General features: G+C 41.8%; 1 long non-coding RNA gene across 1 annotated transcript; it reads left to right on the plus strand.

Annotated features, from left to right (window-relative positions):
- Positions 1-1,560: 1,560 nt before the first annotated feature.
- On the plus strand, positions 1,561-10,594 carry LOC121667234. Its single transcript, XR_006016972.1, has 2 exons — positions 1,561-1,675; positions 9,847-10,594. It is a non-coding gene; the product is annotated as an uncharacterized LOC121667234 (long non-coding RNA).
- Positions 10,595-21,918: the final 11,324 nt, after the last annotated feature.

Consider the following 21,918-nt stretch of genomic DNA (forward strand, 5'->3'; position numbering starts at 1 on the left):
TCTTTTCTCACCTAGAAAAACGTTTGTGAGAAAGAAGAGATTTATTTCTAGGCTGAAATGACGTTCACACCATGTTTGCTTGGAAACATCTTGCTCTTTCAATGGCATGCTTTGGTTGGTAAACAACCATTAAAATTCTGAGCAGATCTGCATAGCTTGCAGGAAAACCTCTCAAAACAGCTGCAGCCTCCTTTCAACAGATGGGAATTAATAATAGCCTTTGTTCTCCAGGCTCTTCCATTTTTACCCACAAAATGGGTTGAAAGTTGCTTTTCCTAGACCACTGGTGCCCACAGGAGTGTGACCACTCCTGTAGTGGGAGCTGTAGGTTGTGAATGAGCACGGGAGGTTGTGCGAGGCACCAACCTCTCTTTCCCCTCCCCCTTGCTGGCCCCTGCAGATAAAGGAGCCGAATCCAGCTGATATAGTGAGATATAGGTCTGGTTTCACACCTCCTCTCATCTCCTCTCGGTGCAGGGAACCCATTGAGAGTGTTTCTGGTGCCTGCTGTGTCTCCAGGAGATGCGTGTTTGGGACTAAGGGTACAGCTTGATGAGTGGCAGAAATGCCACAACAGGCTTGGGGATTTCCAGCAAAGGATGATAGTGCATCACCAGCATGGATAAAAGGCTCATCTATGCTGGCAGAGAGAAGCTGACAAGTGGCGAGAGACATTCCTGAGCCCTGGGAAGGGAGTCAACCCCTGGCATCTGTATGTGCCTGCATTGATGAGGGGTGTGGGCCTGTGCCAGTGGGTGAGTGTAACTTGGCTTCTCTGTATTGACCCAGAATGTATTGTTTTGACCGCCAGAGTTACAAATTTCTGCTAAAACGTCTGGCCAGGCCCTTTACCCTATGCTTGTTATCTGGAACTTTTTTATTTTATTGTGGAAGAATTGCCAGGTATGTCTCTTACTTCCCAAAAATCCTTTTCATAAGGCCTAGACGCCTAGAGGCCAAAGCCTCTAACACCTGGAGTCACCCACATCCACCCCTGCTGCCGGCATCCCACCACATACCCTTGCGCCCTGGACTTTTGTCCTTACGCTTCCCATGGCTTGGGACCCGAGCGCCGTAGAAGCCGCCAGCCCCTCTGAGTTGCCTCCAGGCAGCGCTGCCCCTCGAGACCACACGGCATCGAAGACAAGAGAGAAGTATATGAGATGCAGAGACAAAATGTTCTTGGCTCCCCGAGGAAATGAGAACCTGCCAAAAATCCCTGGGAGATCACAGCATGCTGCAAAATCTTCCCGTTCGGTGGCACTTTCCCACCCTCCCTCCGTGTACGAGAGGATAAACACGCACGGCTCGGAGAAGGCTGGGGCGAGATGAAGCCTCGAGGAGTCTCCTGCCGGCGGGGCGGGGGCAGAGAGGGGCAGGGGAGCGTCCCTGAGCAGCAGCGCCCGCAGCCCCGCAGCCCCGCAGCCCCGCAGCCCCGCAGCCCGTGCCGCAGCCCCGCCGCTGCCGCAGCGCCGCCGCTCCCCGTTAGAGGGCGCTCCGCCGCCGCCGGTGCCGGGGCGCGGCCGCTCGGCGTCCCGGGCTCCCGCCGCTCCCGCTCCCGCCGCTCCCGCTCCCGCCGCTCCCGCTCCCGGGCCAGCCCCTGCCCGCAGGAGCGATGCCACCTGCGCCCTGTCGGGTAACAGGCTCAGCGAAGTTCTCTGTTACGATTTGTTAGGTGCGTAAAATATTGCTAATTTGCCTGTACTGCTGTGTTTAATTTCCGTTTAGGAACCTAAAAGTGGTGCTTCAGTATTGTGATTCCCCCTTTTCTCTGCTTTAATATAGAAAAACAAATCTTTATTGCTGACTAGTAGAATCTGCAGAACACATCCGTGAACGACAATCTTACTGTAATGTAAGCTGCAGAGGTCTGCTGAATTTCTTTCACACTGACATTTGATTCAGGAAGGAGAACATATTTCTCAATCCTTTTTAATTTCAGTAATTTCCTTGCATTGTTTGGAATTGTTTAGGCCTTCTAATTTTTTATGTACATGTTGATGATGTGTGCCTCAAAATCTTTTTACTCCAACTATTGTCAGATGTCCAACTCCACAAGGATGTGAGGTTCTAACTCAGATGGCAGCATTAGAAGTGTTAGAGAGAAACAAGAAGAGATTTTCTGCATAGTAAAATCTCAAAGACACTGAATTTTCTTTTCTTGTTCTCTTTGCCTACTGCTGTGCTGATAGTATGCTATTCTTCATACCAAAAAAACCTGGCTATGGGATGTAAGAATTACTGCCACATGTATCTGCTCTTTTTTTCCTTTCATAGTGAGATAAAAGCAGGAAGGCTACTTTTGCTGTTTGATGGCAAGTGGATTGAACTATCAATTTAAGGACAATAGGAAACATTTTGATGTGGCAGCATGACATCTCTCAACATCTAGCAAAATTAGGTGTATTCTGCACTAGCTAGGGACGTATCCTGTATTATAGTTAGAAGGGAGCCACCTTCACTTTCTGTTATTAGCGTTTGATGTTTTGCAGTCAGATAAGGAAAATCTGCAGTGTTAGACTTGCAATGTTTTGGGTATGCAAACCTAGTTCTCAGGTAAAACTGGTTTTGCTTATTTTCTTATGGGCAGCAAGACACCAAGTTCCCCAAACAAGTAAGCTCCAGTTGTCCTGCAAGTGCCTGAGTTTCCAAGAGATCGGCAGGGGGCCAGTAAGCAATTCAGACTGATCACCATCAACAACCGTGTACTACTGCTGCTGCTCTTTTCTGATGACTCACATAATAGCATTGTTTGGTTCAATTTTATAGAGAGAACAAACATCGCCTCAGTGAAAGGAAAAAGGAAGCAGAAGCAAACTGATAATGATTGTACTTTCTAAAGGAAGAAGAAGTCAAGATACCTTTCAAGGATGACTCCTCTTTGCGTACATTGGTTGAGATGCAATCAGTTAGTGCATCTGAAGTGCATTCAAGATAAATTTAATATAAGTTTATAGTAGATCTCTATTTTTTTCCAAATTTGTAAACATTTAGTCGGAGCTTAGACACATCATCATGTAGCTACCTGAGTCATAAAATAGGCAGAAGTCAAAGAAATAAAACTAAAATCTTTGCAAATTCTATCACAAATTCACATCACTGTAAGTATGTATGTGGTTTCCTTGTAATCAGTTTGCCAAGGGGAGAAAATATGTATGGAAATGCAAAGAGAAGCTAATTTTTTTTTCCAAACAGGAAGAAGATTAGTTTACTGGGGTACACATTCATATTAATTTCACTGCACCTCATTGTAAGTAAAGATATTCATATAATGGTTGCTGCACAGGACACATGGACGCTGTATAGCTTGTCAGGGACTTAAAATTGTGAAGACTGTTGCAAAACATCTGCTTTTCTTTACTGGCAAAGTCTGTTCACATTTCAGGGAAAAGTCCCAGAAGAAATGGTGAAAGAAGGAAAAAGTGTATTTTTTGTATTTTCTGTTCTGCCTTAAAACTAAAGCGAATAATAAAACATATCCAAAAAGTTACACTAGAAAGAATTTTGTCATAAAATGGAAAGTCTTATGTTTCTGGATCAAGAATAATAAAATCAAATAACTTGAACTAGTGGTTTTGGGCAATACAGGAATCCATGTGTGTAGAGTAATTATGCAGCTGATGATTTCAGAGAAAAGAGGACAGTTAGAGCAAAGTGGATTGCCTCTCTCAGATACATGATGACAAATAGAAAGTATTTTACCAGGATGCTGGGGAAACAGCAGTACTTGATAGAAAGTCCATTTGTTAATAAATCAGGAGGGAGATTATATTAAAAAAGACTTAGCATGGTTGAAATACTGAACTTGCTTTGCTTTCATCTTAAAAAAAAAAAATAGACAAAGTGGATGGGAAAAAAAAAGCAGTAAATGCAAAGGGGAATAAACTGCAAAAAAAAAAAAAAAAAGTGAACTGATATATTGAAAATCTAGACACATACAGGTCACCTGGATGACACACATCATTAGGTGTTAAAAATACTGTTTCCTGAATAATTTTCTTCCACTTACGGCTGTTTGAAAACAGTGGGCAACAGTGGAAGTGCTGAAAGATGGAAGGAAAGGAAATATCACATTCCTTTTCTAAAATAAGAAGCAGACCAACTCTAGCAATTCTACCCAGGTTTATGAGTCCCAGCTCTCCCCAAAAGGTAGATCCCATAGGAACACCCCCTCTCTCCTTTATCCTATTATGTCTCTCTCAGCTCAATGGTGCACCTCAGCCGCTCAAGCCCAAGTTTATCTGAAATTATACATAAGCTTAGGTGTAGGTGCTTACTTGGATCTGCACCCCTGAGAAGAAAATTTCTGAGTATTTCTGAATATTCAGACTCTTGGCAATAAAAGATGAACATGCAGATACACAGGAGATGCTGGAGAAAGAGATGAATGGGATATAAATACTATTTTCCTTGATATTAAACATCCGGGATTTAGCACAGCAAAATGCAGATGATCCGAAAACTCATAGAGCGAAAATATATTGGTGCAGCGCATCACAGTTTCAAGAGTAAAGCCAAAAATCTGCAGCAGTATTAAAAAAAATACAAAAATAACCCTATTCCTCAGGCAGGATGCTATTGATTTTGTCTTTTGTATGCTGAATAAACTGGGGAGGTACAAAAGAAATAATGAGATTCATTTGCTATTTTTAATATGCAGCAATGAATTTTAGTCCTTAAAGTGCCCCAGCGGGTGTAGATGTGATTGTGGAATAAAGAGAGGCATGGAAATTCAAAATGATGAACAGCTCAACAAAAACTTGCAATCTACTGGCATTATGAAGAATATCAGTATATTATTAATTGTGGTAATTTTTTTCATTTCAAGAGAGAGCTCTTCTCTTTTGGGAATGTAAATATACTCACTGCAGCTTTATTAAAGGGTTTTCATAAACTAAGTTTCATTAAAGGGAAGATCTGCAGCATTTCATCATGCCTCTAATGTCTGATTTGGACAGATCAGCTCCTTGATCTGAGCTTCTGATACTTGTGTAGCCCTGATTCAGGGAAGCATTTATATTCAGAAGCAGCCCTTAGTATCAAACACAGACACGAGCGATTTTCTAAATGGGAAAGGCCTCAAAGACATATTTAAATTCTTGCTTGGCTCAGGAGTTGCTTGCTGTCTTTTATGATGCTGTGAAACAGAAACAAATGTGACGATTACTGAAGTATGAGCTGTGAACTGCAGCAGTTCCAGCTGGAAAGCCTTCCTCTACGAGCTTCTGACTGCCCTTGCATAGCCTGATCCTAAGTAACTGGGACCCTGCTTTTACTAGGCTCATTTCTTTTTCTTCCTTGAGGATCTAGCAGTACATCAAAAAACCCAAAGCAAACCCAAAGCAAACCAAGAGCAAACAAAAACTCACAACCAAAACTAAGGCCATATATACAAATTTTGAGTTACTGAGTAGAAAGGAGAATCTGCATGTCTGACCTGGGAGAAATTATGTCTTGTAGAAATAACACGGTTTTGTGTGAGGAGGCTTTAATTTGTTAGTGCTTTACTCCCATGGAATAACTCAGATGATGTTTGCAGAGCAAGATTTTCCTGCCTAGGAATTCAAAACTCCCTTCCTTCACTGTAGACCAGGGTGAGGCAAACAGGGCCCTTTCTGGTGTATCAGGCTGGAGTCTGCCAAGGAGCATCCCAAAGCAGGGAGGTTTGACCAGTTTTAGGACATGGGGCAGTACAGTGACATCCATGTGTGAGGCACAGAGCTGCCCTGCCGCTAAAGGCCCACAGGGGAGGGGTGCAGGGAAGGGAAGCACTTCTGCTTCAGCCTCTCCATTTTCTCTTATCTTGTCATCTCCTTTTCTCCTCAGAGTGTTTCTCCCTCAGCCCCCACAGCGCCACAGGAAACCTCACCCACTCTACTTATTTTTGCCTGTTGGGATGTGGGCAGGTATACCTGCCCTGTGTGCTTTAGCTCAGCGCTGCATCATGGAGCAAGCACTTTTGTTCAGAGCTCTTTTTAAAGCTATTAAAATTTAAAAGAAAAAAAAAAAAGAAAAAAAAAGAGAGAGAGAGAAAAAAAAGAAGCATGCACCCTGAAGCCTGAATAGCAGCATTTCTATCATCTGTTGTCATGACACACAGCTGACGTGGGAACATGGCAATAAGGCTGACTGCTATATGGGTTTAATTTTGGTGCAGAAATTTGCTAGAAGAAGCTTTCAAAAATATCTCTGGGTGGGAGGAAAACAGGTGGGTGCTGGTTATGTGTATGAAGCAGGAGGAAATAGTTGTCAATCTTACCTAAGCATTACTCCGCATCTATCAGCCCTTTGGTACCCTCACTACTCAACAGGGGAAATAAATGATGCTGTCTCTCTCTCTGCTCCTCTCTCTTGTTACTTCTGCAGAAAGTGCTGGTGAGCCATAGAGTGCAGGGAAACCAAGCATGGGATGACCGAATAGAACCATGGTTGTCTTGGTCATGTGGTTTCAGTAAAGATATCTATGCAGGAAGGGGATCACATACCAACCACTGGAGCCAAGCGACAGTGAGATGCACTCAGGACAGAATTCTGGGCCAGTAGCATCTAAAATGACACCTGACATTGGAGATGGGTGGTGAGTAGTATATGGTCTGTAGGTACTCCTAGGCTAAACCCAGTTTCTGTGGTTGTCCGTGTAGGTGAGCGAGTGGACTCAGTTCAGCCAGTTGTTCAAGGGGTTTGTTCAGCCCTGTGTTCCTACGCCACATACACACTTTTGTTTCAAAAGCGTCTCTTCTGTCCATGTCAGTGCACCCAGGTAAATCAGACCTAGTCTGGTTTTTAGACACTTCTGAATGATCACAGCTTCTGCTGGATATGAAAGAGTGTAGGTGTTCAGAACTATTCTCTAAAAATCACTCTTCTAACCTGTTACAAGCTCATTTTGTTTTACTGCAATTACCATTTATTAGTATATTTCTCATCTGTTAGTCATCTTGACTAATGACTTTACTCATCTATACTAGTTTACTCACCCATTTCAATACTTTCCTAGATCATAGGAACATTTTGTGACTTAATTAAACAATCAGTTAGAAGCTCAGAGGTCTTTGAATGAAAAATGTTATGTTTTATAAGAGCAAAATACTATGATTTCATGACTGAAAAACATAATTTAATGTAGGGACTTTAATTCTCCCCGTTCGGTGATTGGACATCCATTATAACTACGGTGGCAAAACTGGAACCCCCAGCACTGAGAAGTTTGAAAGAGGACAGCCACACTATAACAAGTTGGTGGTCTGTACTGACACTGAAGCAGAGGAAGAAAAGGAAGAACTTGCTTGGAGAGAAGGTGCACTGGGGCAGAAGGACATTTAAGCCTGTATGAGCAGAGTAATTCAGAGTACCTCTTGCAGAGCAAAGCTTGTACCTCTTGTAGTCATAAAGCCAAGGGAACCATAGCATTTTATTTTATCCCCTTTTCATTGTGTTTCAACACAATTTGAAAATCTGGCTTTTCCCATACTGGTGCCTCTATTTACCCAATGTGTGAAATTCTCCCTTCTGCAGTCCCAAAGGAGAAGCCTTGTTGAGTTGAAAATTTGATAGCAATGTATCCTTTGCATCTTTACTTAGCTTTTTGGGTTTGATCCTGTCTCTTTGTGCTCCTCTGATTCTCCTGCAGTTTTCAGTTTTCAGCCTCTGCACTGAATATCTCATAATGTGCTCAATAAAAATTGAATAGTTTCCACTTAGAATTCTAAAAATGGTTTGCCATTTCCAGAAAGTGACAGTATCAATATTATCGTCAGTCTCTTATGCAAATTGCCACCCTGTTGCTACTCACCAAAGTATCTAATATTTCTCTGAAACTAGGCTCCACATTCTTCCACTCAGATGCTCTGGAACTCCTGATGTTCCTACTGGAGATGCCCAAACCACTGGCATTCACCTTGCTACTGGGCAGAGTATATATTAATTATTTAAGTGGTGTGAACAGTCATCAGCTGGGAAACTGTTCTTCATACTCTCCCTTTGCAGAATCTAGGTGGCTTGTCTGAATTCTTATCCCTTTTCCTTTTCCTTTTCCTTTTCCTTTTCCTTTTCCTTTTCCTTTCCTTTTCCCTTCTTTAAATTCTAGAGGGCTGGGAAAAAAAATCAGTTCTGAGTTTGTCTTTGGGGAAACATAACCATCTGGGAAAAATATAAGCTTGTGCTGTAGGGTTGATCTAGCTTCCCATGCTAAACAAAGAAATTGATTTTTCCCTTCTTTTTAGTTACTGCACTTCACATAATTTTTTCAAGCCACCTTGAAAAGACAGCCTGGACTAGCATTCTTCCTACATAAACAGCTCTGGTAGAAATGTTGCTTTTCTTTACATGAGTAGCAGCCATGTGCTCTCAGTCAGAATACCCTAAACGAGAGGACTCAATTACATTTTTAAGAAGCACATTTTCCTTGTAGACTCTCCGCTGCCTGCTCCAGTCTGAAGACAAAGTGACTGCCTGTCTGAAGACAGCAGATGTCTCAGAGACGTAAATGCTCAGCAGCCCTGAATCAAAGCCCCAGCATAGCTGAATACCCCACTGTATAGAGACAATATCGACTGTCTTTGTGTTTGTTTGCTTTTTGTGTAGGGAGTTGAAAATGCTAGTGATGTTTAAACACCTCTTTAGAGTCATTACAAGATATTGTGCAAACACAGTTATTTCTCCCTGGTAAGCAGGCATGAAATGCACATTTGCTTATCAGAATGAAACAGTTCCTGGGGAGGCCTTGATGTCTGTCAGGTGAATCATCTAATCTCCAGATTTAATGTATTGAACTGGGTAAATAAGCCACTTTTTGGAGATGTCTAAATATACATTTCCCCGAGAGCTTTTTGAGTCTCTAGGGTAAAGAAATCATTCTTATATAAAGATTGGGTGATTACATGAAAAAATAATTGTGATATGGCCATGTAGTGCACACACTAAACAGACTTATTTCCAACATTCTTCCCTGTAAAAAGGCTTATTGCCAAGCTGCATCAGCCACTTAGGATTTAATAATGTGTAATAAGATATTTCCCCCTCCTACTCAGGAGAAAAAGAAAAGCAAAAATAAAACAGATACAAATTTTGCAGTCAACAAAATTGCCATACCTCTTAAGAATATTTAAGTTATAATATAACCTGACAAAAATCATGAAATTAAAATGCAAAACCAACCCACTGTCCTTAATTCACCCCTTTGTGCTTTTCCTTATTATCATGCAAAAGAACAGTGCCATTTCTGCTGTGAATCTTTGCGACACTAAACTTCCTTGCTGCATTTTCAAGATGACTTATTCTGGCTGTTAGCTACCTCCAGAACTGTTACAGTAAGTCATCTAGTCCATCTCTGCAAAAGTGCAATTAATCCCTACTGCACATTTGCAAGGGCTTATCCCACCTAATGTAAATGTCCTGAGTAAGCTGGCTTTCTCTTTATCTTTGCTTTACCACTGCATTATTTTTCAGCCTAGGAATATGTTAAAAAAATAGACTTAATCAGGATCTTTCCTTGACTTCATTAATTTTGTACTAAAATAAGTGCTTGGTATTTCCCTGCAGCTGCACGATGTTTTTTCACTGTATTTTCCTTTCCTTCCCAAAAGCTGACGTCTGGAAGTATTGTCCTGGAAGGACTGCTCAGCCTTTGACCTCACTTTTGGGAGGGATTCTTTACCCCCACTTTCCCACTTCAAGGCTGTTGTGCTTTACCACACGCTTGGGAGTACCATGTCTTCAGTTTATCTGCCTGGCTGGGCTCCTTCACTTTGCAGCACCGACAGGCTTAGTGTCAAAATCCAGCCAAGGTTTATTCTGAAAGAGGTTTAAGATCAGACACTGTCCATCTCTTCCTGTTCTTATTTGCAGCTCCCGCCTTGAAGATCCTGCCTGGATTTGAAAACCCTTTGGATGACTTGATCTGACAGCATGTGCCTTGGGTGCGCATGTTTTTCTCTGAAAATAACATTGAGGCTATTTTACCTTTCCAGTCTCTCCCTGGGAAAGGGACTCTAAAGACTCAAACAAAACTTCTCTCCATGGTGCCTCCTCAACCCCAGCAGCATCGTCAATGCCTGACCTCAGTTCTTCCCATGAAGCACACAAGAAAGAGCTTGGCTGTGATAAATGCTGGCAAGGTCTTCACAACAGGCTGGTGCCATGGTTTACAGGCTCTGAGTGAGGCACAGATGCTCAGTGAAGATTGTGCATGGCAGAGGCGCGTGCAGCCATGTCAGAGCAAGTGTATGAGAAACTTCCTGCCTTGCCCATTTTGGTGTGTAACCACTTGTCCAGGCCACTTGTTTCTCAATTAAACAAGGGATTTGGCAGCTGGGTCTCTGTGTTCTCAGTGATTTTTCCAGCCTACACTTAATTTTTCCCAAGGTTGGGCAGGAGGATAGAAGGAAGAAGTAGAGAAAGTTTTTTCAGAACTTTTATTTTCATTGATGTACGATATGTAAATTATGAAGAACACTAGTGGGAATATAGTTCTTAAAAGTAAGTAGCAGTATGACTTAATAGAGCCAATCACCAAGAAAGAGATGATAGGGCATCACTGTAGAGTCTGCTCTAATGTTATGAAGCTGGCAATAAAATGCAATATTTAGTAACAGCCTTTAACATTTCCTTTATTTTATTTCCTTAACCTTTAACTGTGATGTGAAACTGAGACAGGAAGGAACTGCTTATTAGGCTTGCTAAGTGTATTGTTCATGGCAATTCTGAACAATTTTGCTGGCATCCAGAGGACTGAACCAGGCACAGGCTCGTTTTGAAGACTGTGATGGAGCAGAGTCAAGCTGAAGTTCCTAAATATTGCCTGATTCTTAAAACAAGTGTCTGGAGCTCAAATTTTCCATTGTTTTATATTTATAGGGAATTTTGCTTGATTTCATTGATAGTATAAATATTTAAATGCTAAGCACAAACATTTATATTGTTATTAATAGTATAGTGAGGAAAGGAAAATGAAAGAACTGGCCTGTCTGTCCTTACTTAGACAACTGAGTACGGTTTTTTTCTGTTTATTCTTACATCTTTTAGTGCTGAACAGACAAGAGTATTTAATAAATGGCTTCTTCACCATTTACCCTTTCTAAAGAAAAGTAGCCTCCCCATTCTGCAGGTGACTGAACCAGAGACAGAGTTAGTGCCTATTTGCCTAGCATTCAGACAGCTGAAGCAGGACCCAGGCTGCTTTCTCTCACACAGGTGTGGAGCAGAACAAAATTAATTTCAGAAAACCAGTGCCAGAGAGCATGACAGGAGGGAATATCACCATTTTCCAGCCACTTCTGTTTACACTTGCATTGTGATCTGGGGCTAGTCTCTGTATGGACAGGACCTGCAGGAAAGTTAATAAAATTTTATTTTAAATGTATTGGTAAAATTGTATTACCTCGCCCAGGTGACTTTAAAAAAAATTTAAAATAGGCCTTAATTCTGTTTCTTTCAATTATCTTTGCAATATAATGTGGTTTACCTGGTCCAATTTAAATATACACCTTAAATTAACTCAGCTTACCTTTCCTCAGCATCCTCACATAGCCAGGACCTAATTTTGTTTTCTAAGTCTTGAAGCCATATTCCCCATGTAGGAAGGACCTAATCTTATCTTTTAAGTCTTGAAGCTGTGTTCTACCCTCTCTTCTCAGTGCAGCTGGGAGACCTTATTTCTGCACTTCACAGATTGCTACATGCCCTGCCATCATGCAGTTAATATAACCAGCTCTTAAAAAGGTCAATGATATTAGCAGTTTTTGTCGATACAGAGTTACTTAAAAAACTGATGATTAAAAAGAAGGTGTGATAGAATAGGCTGGGATAATAATTCACAGAGTAAAAATGATGAAATGGTGGAGTAATTACAGCCTGAAAAATCAAAAAACCCAAATGTGACCAGCTGTGGGACTTGTGATAGTTTTATTAAGGTGAGGGACTGAAGAGAGGGTGTGAATGGGGCTTTTGAAAACTGTTTTCCTGGCATGAGGATGCGGAGGAGCTGGGTTTGCACTTGGTGGCAGTGCTCTCCTGCCCTGCCAGCAGCCCCGGCTGCCCGTGCTGTGCCGCTGCCTGCAGAAGACACGGAGAGAGAGTGATGTCTCTGCACAACCCAGGGCTCATAACCTGCCTAATATTGTTTTCTTAATTAATTTCAAATACTGTTCCTTTACTCTGTTAGAGCTCTGCTGCTTTAGAGCTTTCATTGCTGTCTAAAGGACTCCCTAAAGAGAAATGGAGGAAAGAAGTTTCTGGAAATGGGTGAAAATGTTTGTAATTATTATAGGAACAGTTATCTCTGTTATCAAGAGTCCCTTGAGAGTAAGGATAGATGTCAGAAGGAAAATGGTTGGGAGGTCTTAGGGCCGTACTTGGTATTTATTTTTTGCTTGGGAAAGCACTGACCTTCATGGACTGGCCCTATTTTTTGCTCTCTTTCCTCCCCTTTCTTTCTCCTTCCCTTTTCCTTCTTTCCCTTCGTTTCTCCTTCCTTCTTCCCAAGCAGGCTATACTCCTGTAAGGAAAATGCTGTACCTTCCCCACTCTTAGATGTGACATGTTGAAAGTAAGGAAACACACCAGCCTACAGCAAACACCCATTGCCGAGGCATTTATTGACTGTCCTTCAGCTCTCCAAGAGGGCAGGAGAACTGCTGCTGAAAGTCAGGTTCATTGCCAGGTTACTTGTCACTGACAGCACCAGAAACCACATATTGTTCTCAGATGAAGCTCTGGTCCTTATGTGACTAACAAAATTACAAGGATTGAGTGTACTAGACCGGAGCTGTTGCCTCTCCTTTGACAAGACATCCACAGCACCACAGGTGTTGAGGGGGAAATAAAGTGTCCTTCAAATGTCCTGTGCCTTGTGTAATGGGAATCTTGCATTTATGCCGTGTCCTGACTGATTCTGTTGGCAACAGATGGGAGTCCTCTAGCACCTCTTTAGGTGGAGATCACTGATGGTCTTGCAGCACATGATAACACAGACCTACTGACCACTCTGGTCTGCTGGAATGAAGTAGAATTAATGTGGTGTGGTCAAGTCTCACAGTTTCATTATTAATTTTGTAGCATTAGATGTTTTTCTCAGTGCTTCAGTCTTCATTCACATGACATGCAGAGAAGGTAATTTCTCTTCTTTTAAATGGAATGTGTGGCTTTTCCTCTTTGTGTGGAACAGATTTGAAAATGTGAAAAACAGAGGCTTTGATTGTAGGAAACAAACTCCCTCCATTTGCCCAGGAAAATGCGAGGCACTTTAGTGTCACGATTTTTGCAGGCCTCAGATGACCAGTAGTCAAAATTAGTGGAGTGGTCTCTGCTTCAGCTTTACAGACACATTTTTTGCATAACAAAATGAAATGTGTGAGACTCTGCAGCTGTTCCCTCAAGGTACATTGGTTGGTAATGCCCTGTGGTGGAAAGAACTATGTAATCAGGGAGGAATAATGCTGGCAGCAAAAAAGAAAGGGTGGGTCAAATCTGTCCATGTATAAATAGAGGATGAAATAGGAAGCTTTGTAAAAATTAGAGAGAATCTGGAGATGTCTTTATCAAAGCAGCAGGAGAGGGAAATCAAACAGCTTTTTAAAGGAACTTGTTCCTGAGAAGAATGTGAAGTTCAGACCAGACACAGTGACACAGGACACCTCTTTATTTATCAAATTTGGAGGTTGGTTATGCACCATGTAAGTTCATAGCCCATTCTAGGTGCAGAGGTTAAATATTCGATGCTCAAATGGGCCCAAAGCACAGAAATAATCTCTTTACCATGACACACAGTGAAAGGTGAGGCTAATGTGGTTTCTGTGGCTGCCTGGGGCAGGTCGTTCAGCAGCAAACATTGTTCATGGATTTATCTATCAGCAGAGATGAGCCTCATTGCTTTTACAGTTCAGTGGAGCTCCTGATCAGCCCAATCTCAGTAACGAACAAAGGCTGTGACATAATTTGTGTCCTCTATTAGAGACAAACAAGCAAGAACACCACTTAAGGAAGCAATATAAATAATTAATGAGTAGAGAAATGTGGCTCTTTCTGACAGAAATGATGCTGGTTTTAATTTGTGTTTATGGCACCTAAAGTAATGGGCACATGAAATATGCATGGAGAGAAAGAACCAGGAAAAAAATCCCTGCAGAACCCGACTGCAACCCCCTGGACTCTGACCAAAACTTGCAATGGGAAAAATGCAACGAGGCAAAAAGAAAGCTCCAGTAGGAAGAGAAAATAATAAACACAGGAAAAATACAGTGCGTATCTTTCTCTGGTGCCTGCTACACTACTAGGAAATCAAAACACTTTTTAGGAAATGAGCTCAAAGTGTAAGATTGCCTAAAGAGACAGTCTGTAGCATTTGATATAATGAAGTCAGATCTTTATGGAGAGAAAGATAGTGTTTCAGTGTTGCTTTTTGTTTAAAATATATGAGTCCCTCTTTCAGGGGTCATTCAGAGTGGTTTTCCTCTAAATTTAAGAATAATATGCCATGAATCAGAATAAAATAAGGATGTAACCCATCATCTTGAATCTTCCTCTGGAAAAACAGGTTAAGTTTGGCTAAATCTTTTCTTGAAGAACATTTTAGAAATTCGAAAATAAGGATTAAAATTATTTTAGCCTTCATAGTTGAAATTGCTTGTTCCTGGACTTTTTAAAACCTGAAGAGTCTACAGATGTGTTAATATTTCTGAATATGATGAGTAGGGACCTACTTTTTTTAACTGGGGGGCTGAACAACAATGTCCCAAACCTGCAGTGATCAGAGTGATTACAGGATATTGTTTTTTGACCTAGAGCAAGAGTACAAACATTTTGTTTGAGCTTGACCATAGAATCTGGTTTCCCAAAGTAGCACGTATGATTTTCATCTCAGGAAACAACGGGCCAGCTCTTTCAGCAGTGCTTGGAATGGAATGGGATACAGGTCTTATATAGTTGAATTTTGAATGTGGATTTTTCTAAATTAATTTTTCCACAAAAGTGAAATGGTATCATAAATTTCATAACAGGACTTCTACATATCATAACAAGACTCCTGTACTTTCTCTTCACACCTGCCTAAAGCCATGGGGCTGTAACACCCCTGTACACATGTAACCTATGTATCAAAATTACATCTCCAAAGGCAGTGTGTTATCCATCAAAGGGTTTGTACTGGGTTTCATGGCCTAGTTTTGGTAGCAGTGGGGCTACAGGACTTCTGTGAGGAGCTGCTGGAAGCTTCCTCCACGTCCGGCATAGCCAATCCCTGATGGCTCCAAAGACAGACATGCTGCTGTCCAAGGCTGGGCCAATTAGAAATGGTGGTCAACACCTCTGGGAAGACAGATTTTAGAAGAAAGAAAAAAGTGGTTGTGGAGATGTAATTGTGGCCAGAGAAGAGCAGGGTGAGAACATGTGAAAGGAACAACTCTGCAGGCATCAAGGTCAGTGCAGAAGGAGGGGGAAGGAAGTACTCCAGGCACCAGAGCTGCTTCACCCCTGCAGCCCATGGTGCAGCCCCTGGTGAGGCAGCTGTGCCCCTGCAGCCCATGGGGATCCACAGGGATGCACAGACCTACCCACCTACCAGAGCCAGTGAATGCCTAGAGGAGCCTGTGACTCCATGGAAGATCTGTGGAGAGAGGGGCCCTGCTCCCAAGCTGGAGCAGCCTGTCTATGAAGGACTGCACCCTGTGGAAGAGTGACCCACGCTGCAGCAGTTTTGGGAGGACTGCTGTCCGTGGGATGGACTCACACTGCAGCAGGTCACAGAGAGCTGCTGCTTGTGAGATGGACTCACACTGGAGAAGTTCATGGAAACTGTCTCCTGTGGGAGGGACCCCATGGTGCAGCAGGGGAAGAACTCCTCTCCCTGAGCAGTGGGAGAAGCCTCAGGTGCTGAACTGACCATAACCCCCATTCGCTGTCTCCCTGTGCCGCTGGGGTAGGAGGTAGAACTGGGAAGGAGGGAGGCGGGGGGGAAGGTGTTGTTAGGGCTTGTTTTACTTCTCATTATCCTGCTCTGATTTTGTCAGTAATAAATTCACTTCGTATCTCTGAGTTTTTGTTTTTCCCATGACAGTATTTGGTGAGTGATCTCTCCCAGTCCTTATCTCAATCCATGAGTCTTGGTTATTTTTTTTATCCGCAGTCCAGCTGCGGAGGGGAGTAAGAGAGAGGCTTTGGTGGGTGCCTGGCATCTGGCCAGTGTCAACCCACTACCATGTTATAGTTATGAATAGTTATGATAGGCTGTACTGAAACTTGTTAGTCCCAAACGAAGTGAAAGATAATAGTCCCTAGATAGATGAAAGATTACAGGAAAGAGAGAAAAATCCCACTCCATAACAAGAAGAAAGTCAGACACAAAACTTTCTAAGGGTAAGGACAGCAAAGGAGTAGATGTCCTGATCATCGAATATTCATCTCTGAGATGCTAGAAAAATGTCAAAGTGCCATTTCTGTCCAGCATGACTTTGGCACAGGCAATTCCCCAGGATCATGGCATTAACAGGCATGTAGGCAGAAGATGAAGAAGGAAGCTGCTTGAGGTCCCTTTCAGTTCCACTGGTTCAGTGAGCAAATGAAATGACCCAATTGTTTGTGAGTTCATGGAAGGATTCAAGTTGTGGGATTGCTCTAGCAATACTCACCAGAATTAATAATACACCTGAATTAGAGGGGTGCAGTGATGTGCAGTGTCCAGCTTCCAGGGTGTACAGGGGTCCCTGTACAAATGATCAGTATGTTTTCTTCCTCCTTGGTTGAAAGATTTTGTCCATGCCAAAGGGAAAACGATCAGTCAAGAGTGAGCAGAGCTGTGCTGGAAGCAAGAGAACACAGATGGGAGAGGGGTGCAAGCCTCAGCTTCCCTGGGAACTTTGTCCTAGCAGGTGAAAGTGGAACAGTTCCTTTGTGTTTTGTTTGTGTGCCTAAAAACACATTTGAGAATGCATCTATCAATTTTTTTCTCAAAGAGGTACCTTAAGCACCTTAAGTGTCATTTCTTTCAGCTGGAAAGTCCTCTGCAAGTCCCATCTGAACCTGCTGAGAAGTCTGGTCACTCAAAACTTGCATTTTCCAGAGAATTTGCTGAAAACAAAAAAAAAAAAAAAAAAAGGAAGAAGGCCCATCTCTTATGACTCTAATGACAAAACCATTTGTTTCCAAGAACTTCTCACAGGTGACACAAGAATTTTCTGTTAATGTCTTTGGGTCAGATCCTCGCATGACACAAATTGGAATATATGTCTATGTAACTCAGTCTTTCAATTCATGCTCCAGAGATTTTCTTTGAAGTGCCTGCTTTTGCACAAAAAAACTAGTGAGGCTATGGCCATGCCAAAATGTAGCAACAGGATACAGACTGTCATCTTCAGCAGGTGGAAGTCAGTTTATCTCCATGATTTAAATAGTTTATATAAGCCTTAGCCAGCATGAACCACACATGCATTTCAGTAAGGACAAAGGAAGGGCTCATCATTCCTTTGCAAGGACTCCCAGTCAGATATTTCCCATTCTCACCAGTTTCTTTCTCCGGAACAGTCCACAAAACCCAATTTGTGGCATTCAGTGAGTACTAGGTAACAAGCATGGTAGAAGAAAGGCCTCAGCAAGCCTAAGATTCACTGGGTAGGTAAAGGAGAACTGTAAAGAAGTGCCCTTTCCAGGTCTCTGGTGGGAAGCATAAACAGGCAAAACTGTTCTTTGCTCACATGCTTATTTTGACTGTGGATTTCCTACTCAAAGGCCTTGTGAGCACAAGGCAGCATAAATGAAAAAATGCCAAACTACTGGTAGAAATGTACATGCCCCTTAGCTGTTCTTCAGAACGGTCTCTGTACGATGAGTAGGGATCAGACCTTACTATGGGGAACACATATGCCATGTGCAAGTACACTGGTTAATATTTCTTGGTCTGAAAAGCTAAACAAACATGTTACATTTTATTGTCCAGAGAACCAAACACTATCCCCCAGCGGGGAGTACCATAATTTTTGTTGCATTGGGGTCTGCAGGAATCCTGAGCTGCAAGCAAACCATGAGAATTGTTTCTCAGCAAGTCCCAGGTTGACAGTAAAGGCAACAAAGATAAGTGACAGAAAGAAAAAAGTGCAACTGTCATGGCAAAATGGACATTGTTTTCAAAAGAAAACTAGCTTTCTTTGTTCCAGGGCTTTTGCTTTAATCTCATCTGTGCTGTAGTGCAAAATGGTAGACTCAAGATAAAAAGAAGCGTTCAGTGCCGTAAGAACTCCTAAATATTTGTTAATGGCCAGTGATGAATTTGCAGAAACCTCCCAGACCCTTTCCAAATGGGAAAAGGTTTGGGCTAGATCTACTTTGAAAATTGTTGCAGTGCTAGCCATTGTCCCTTTCATGTGCATTTACAAAAAAGTTAATCTGGGATTCATAATGCTGCTCAGGTAAGTAAGACATCCTCAAGAAGCCCTCCTATTAGACCTCTAGCTTTTCAAGTTGAGCAACATCCTTGATAGCAATAAATTTCCAGTGTCCCACCCAAACCTGTGATGGGTCATGCTTGACTGGAGGTCTGTCTGCTTTGTGGTGCTGGAGTAATCCTGCCAAGGAAGAGTATGATTATGGAGGGCCAAGGCTTGTGAGCTACACAAAATGTGTTAGAAATATCTGGAGTGGATTCCCTTTTCTTGCACAAGACGAATAGGTAGCATGGTAGATTTTGTACTGTTAATAAAAGCCAGCTCTTCTAGGAGAGTCTAATGACTGCAAATTCTTAAACAAATATTAACAGGACCACCATCTTTGCATTTCAAAAAAAAAAAAAAAAAAAGAAGGACACACATTTTGCAAATATACTTTTTGGAAGAATTGCTTAACTAACTTTGAACTGTGCTTCAGGTGAATATATTTCAGACAGAGCAAAACAGTAAAGCACAAAGCAGACTTGTAAAGTGACACCACAGCCCCAACTGTATCATGCACATCTCTAAAGTAAGCAGATCTTTCTTTGATAAGTGACTTAGATTATTTGAATGTTGACCAGGAAAGTGAGTCTTCATGGAAGAAATTACTTTTTCTTTGCATTGCGAAGAAAAAATTTCCTAGAACATGGGCAGGACAAGAGCTAGAATCCATGATGAGTGTTATTAAGGACATTGTTATGAAATATAATACTTGGTAGTTCTTTGGAGGAGTGATTTTCTTGCCACAAAGACTGTTATTTTAATAAAACCATATACAAATGCATTTGTTTAGCCAGTTTTCTCTCCTCATTTATGGAGCAGGAAGTTTCAGAATATATGGTTTTTGAAAAGCCTATGTGGAAATTGCACTGAAAAGACTTGCTTTGAAGTAATGAAATTCTTATATTTTATCATACTGAAATGCTGAAATAACAACTTGAAACACAAGGTTTTACTTCCATATGTTGATTTAACACAATTTTTTTCTTAAGCATTTCATCTACCATCACAAAAATCAGAACATCAGTAACCTCAGAAAATACCAGCACTGTACCCCAAAATAAAAAATGTCTGTGTGATCCCATTATCACTAGAAAAATGTTCCAGTGGAAAGTATGAGCCATTGTCAGAGTTCATTAAAAATCCTTCCTATTGGCTTTAACTCTTTATTACTTGCCAGGAGAGGTAATTTTTCTACATCACATATTTTTTTTCTTCATGGAGTAGAGACACCACAGTTCTTGCTTCAGTTGTGTGCAGAGAAAATCGAAAATGGAAAACCATCCAAAGTCTTCTGAGGTTCTGGAATCTAATGGGGAAGGCTGACCTTTTGCATGTGGCATGAATATATCACACAGAAATTTCAGATCCGTGCCAACCCCAGCATTGATTTTTTTCATTTCAGCTGCTGGTTGGCAATGAGCTACACCAAAGCTGCCAGTTTCCAAAACAGGCCCAAGTGACTGGCCCTGACTCCATGCAACTGCAAAGATGTGAGGTGTGCACACAGCAGATTTGATCATGTCTCCTCCCTAGAAACTTGCCCTGGCATTTGGCAGCTTGTGACTATCAAATACTTATCATATTGTCAGAGGACAAAGCCAGAGCTAATTGATATCTTCTATAGCAGAACCCAACAATGTAGGCTGTGTGATAAGCAGTGAGAGCTTCCTCGGCACTTCAAGGAATAGGAGCTTCTCAGCCCAGTGTCTTCTTATTTTTCAAAATTCCTATTCCTCTACTCAAGGTTGCCAAGCCATGAGAAGATATTTGCTGTGTATTCTACAAATTGGAAAGAGAGGCTCACCATGCAGCAGAGCCACCAACGTTGGCCAGGCAGTGCAGGGACAACCAGGTCTGGGGACCCGCACCAGAGATGCTCTGGCTGGCCTCTGTCACTGCCACAACAGGAGGGGAAGGGACAGTGTTAGGACCCAAAACATTCTGAGCCAAGGTAGAAAGCCACCTCAGCCTTTGGAGAAAGGATGCTATTACAAGCTCTGGCTTAGAGGTAGGAAGAAAAGTGTGTTTTCTGTGATTCTGGTGGTGTGATAGTACTTTTGATCCTGGCCAAGTCAGAGATCATACAGAAAGAAAAATCCACAGCAACCCACAAACTAACAAAACTCCACCCCCACATTAAATTAAGGATCAGATTGTTCTGATTTTAACTCTGTTGATTCATCCAGCCAGGTTCTTCCAACAAGATTTTTGCTGCACAAAGAGCTTGGGGCATCTGAAGAAATAAGGGCTTGGGGTCTGGAAATGCTTAGTTAAAATTTTGGCTCTTTCACTACTTTGTGCAGTTTCCAGCTGGCTAATTCTTGTTTTAGTGCCTCAGATGGTTCATCAGCAAGGCAGAGCAACAGCAGTGTCCCCAGAGAACTAGTGACTGGGGAATAAAACTATGTTCCTAAATATGTACATTATTAGCAATGAAAAAGTGTAAATACAAAGAAGAAAGAGATGCTTATTTTTATGATGTAGTAGCTATGTAAAGGACTGTGATGTCTGCTAGCTAAGAAATATAGCTCTTAGTGACTTTGTGAGGTAAGGTTTTAAATTCGTTGCACGTTGATAGTGGTTGGTTATAGTCATCTGGGTATGTATTTGTATATCTGAAGATTATGGTAAATTACTTGGATTTGATGCCTGTTTTAAAGGGTATTTAAAGAGTGGGTTGACTGTAATGTGCAACACAAAGGATAGAGTTTGTTCTGTCTGTGGGGACAGAACTCCAAATCTGTGGCCAGCTATTCTGAGGGGCTTTACAAAGCCAAAAATAACTTAAAACTGCAGTTGAAGTGATACCACTCTTGGTCAGTGCTATGTGAAAGTTCATTGAAGGGTTGTGAGCACTATCTCTTACTCATGAAGAAAGACCCCTGCCATCCTCATAGACACAAATCTTGTCTAATTTCAACAACTTTGGGATGGCTTGTGCCCTTGGGCCAGACTTTTGCATGGAAGGGGTCTGGTTTTGTTTTTTGCATTGACCTCCAAGGACGTTGTATATGACTTTGTTTCTTTGCATAACATTTCCCACAGTGTAAAAAATTATCTCAAAAAAGAATGGTTTTGTTTTGCCGTGGAGATAGGTATAAATATTAAAAGCAGGCACAGATAAAACAATAAACATTCAAAACAGAACTTTGAATTATGCTTTGTTTTGGAATCCATTCATCCAGCACTGGTGGATTCAGATATATGACTTTCCCTTGGGAGTGGAAATCAGGAGGGTTTCCACAAGTCATCTGACCACACAGCATGGTGTATGTTATTCAAATGCTTGCCCAGACTAAGCTGTCAGAAAAGGTCTCCCTCTCTCTCTCTCTCCAACACAGACTGCAGTTGTTTTACAAGAGCTAAGCTCTGCAATTCCTGGGAAGATTTCTGTTGCAAAGAAGTGATGAGCTGACTGATACCTGAGTGCAGGGTCATGATTTAACACACTTGCAGGTGTGTCCCACTTCGAGGAAATGTCAGAAAAGCACATGGGCTTTGTGTC

This window comes from Corvus kubaryi, unplaced genomic scaffold, assembly GCF_017639235.1.
Source record: "Corvus kubaryi isolate FWS band 111438036 unplaced genomic scaffold, C.kubaryi_AGA036_p1.0 37357, whole genome shotgun sequence".
Classification (NCBI taxonomy): Eukaryota; Metazoa; Chordata; class Aves; order Passeriformes; family Corvidae; genus Corvus; species Corvus kubaryi.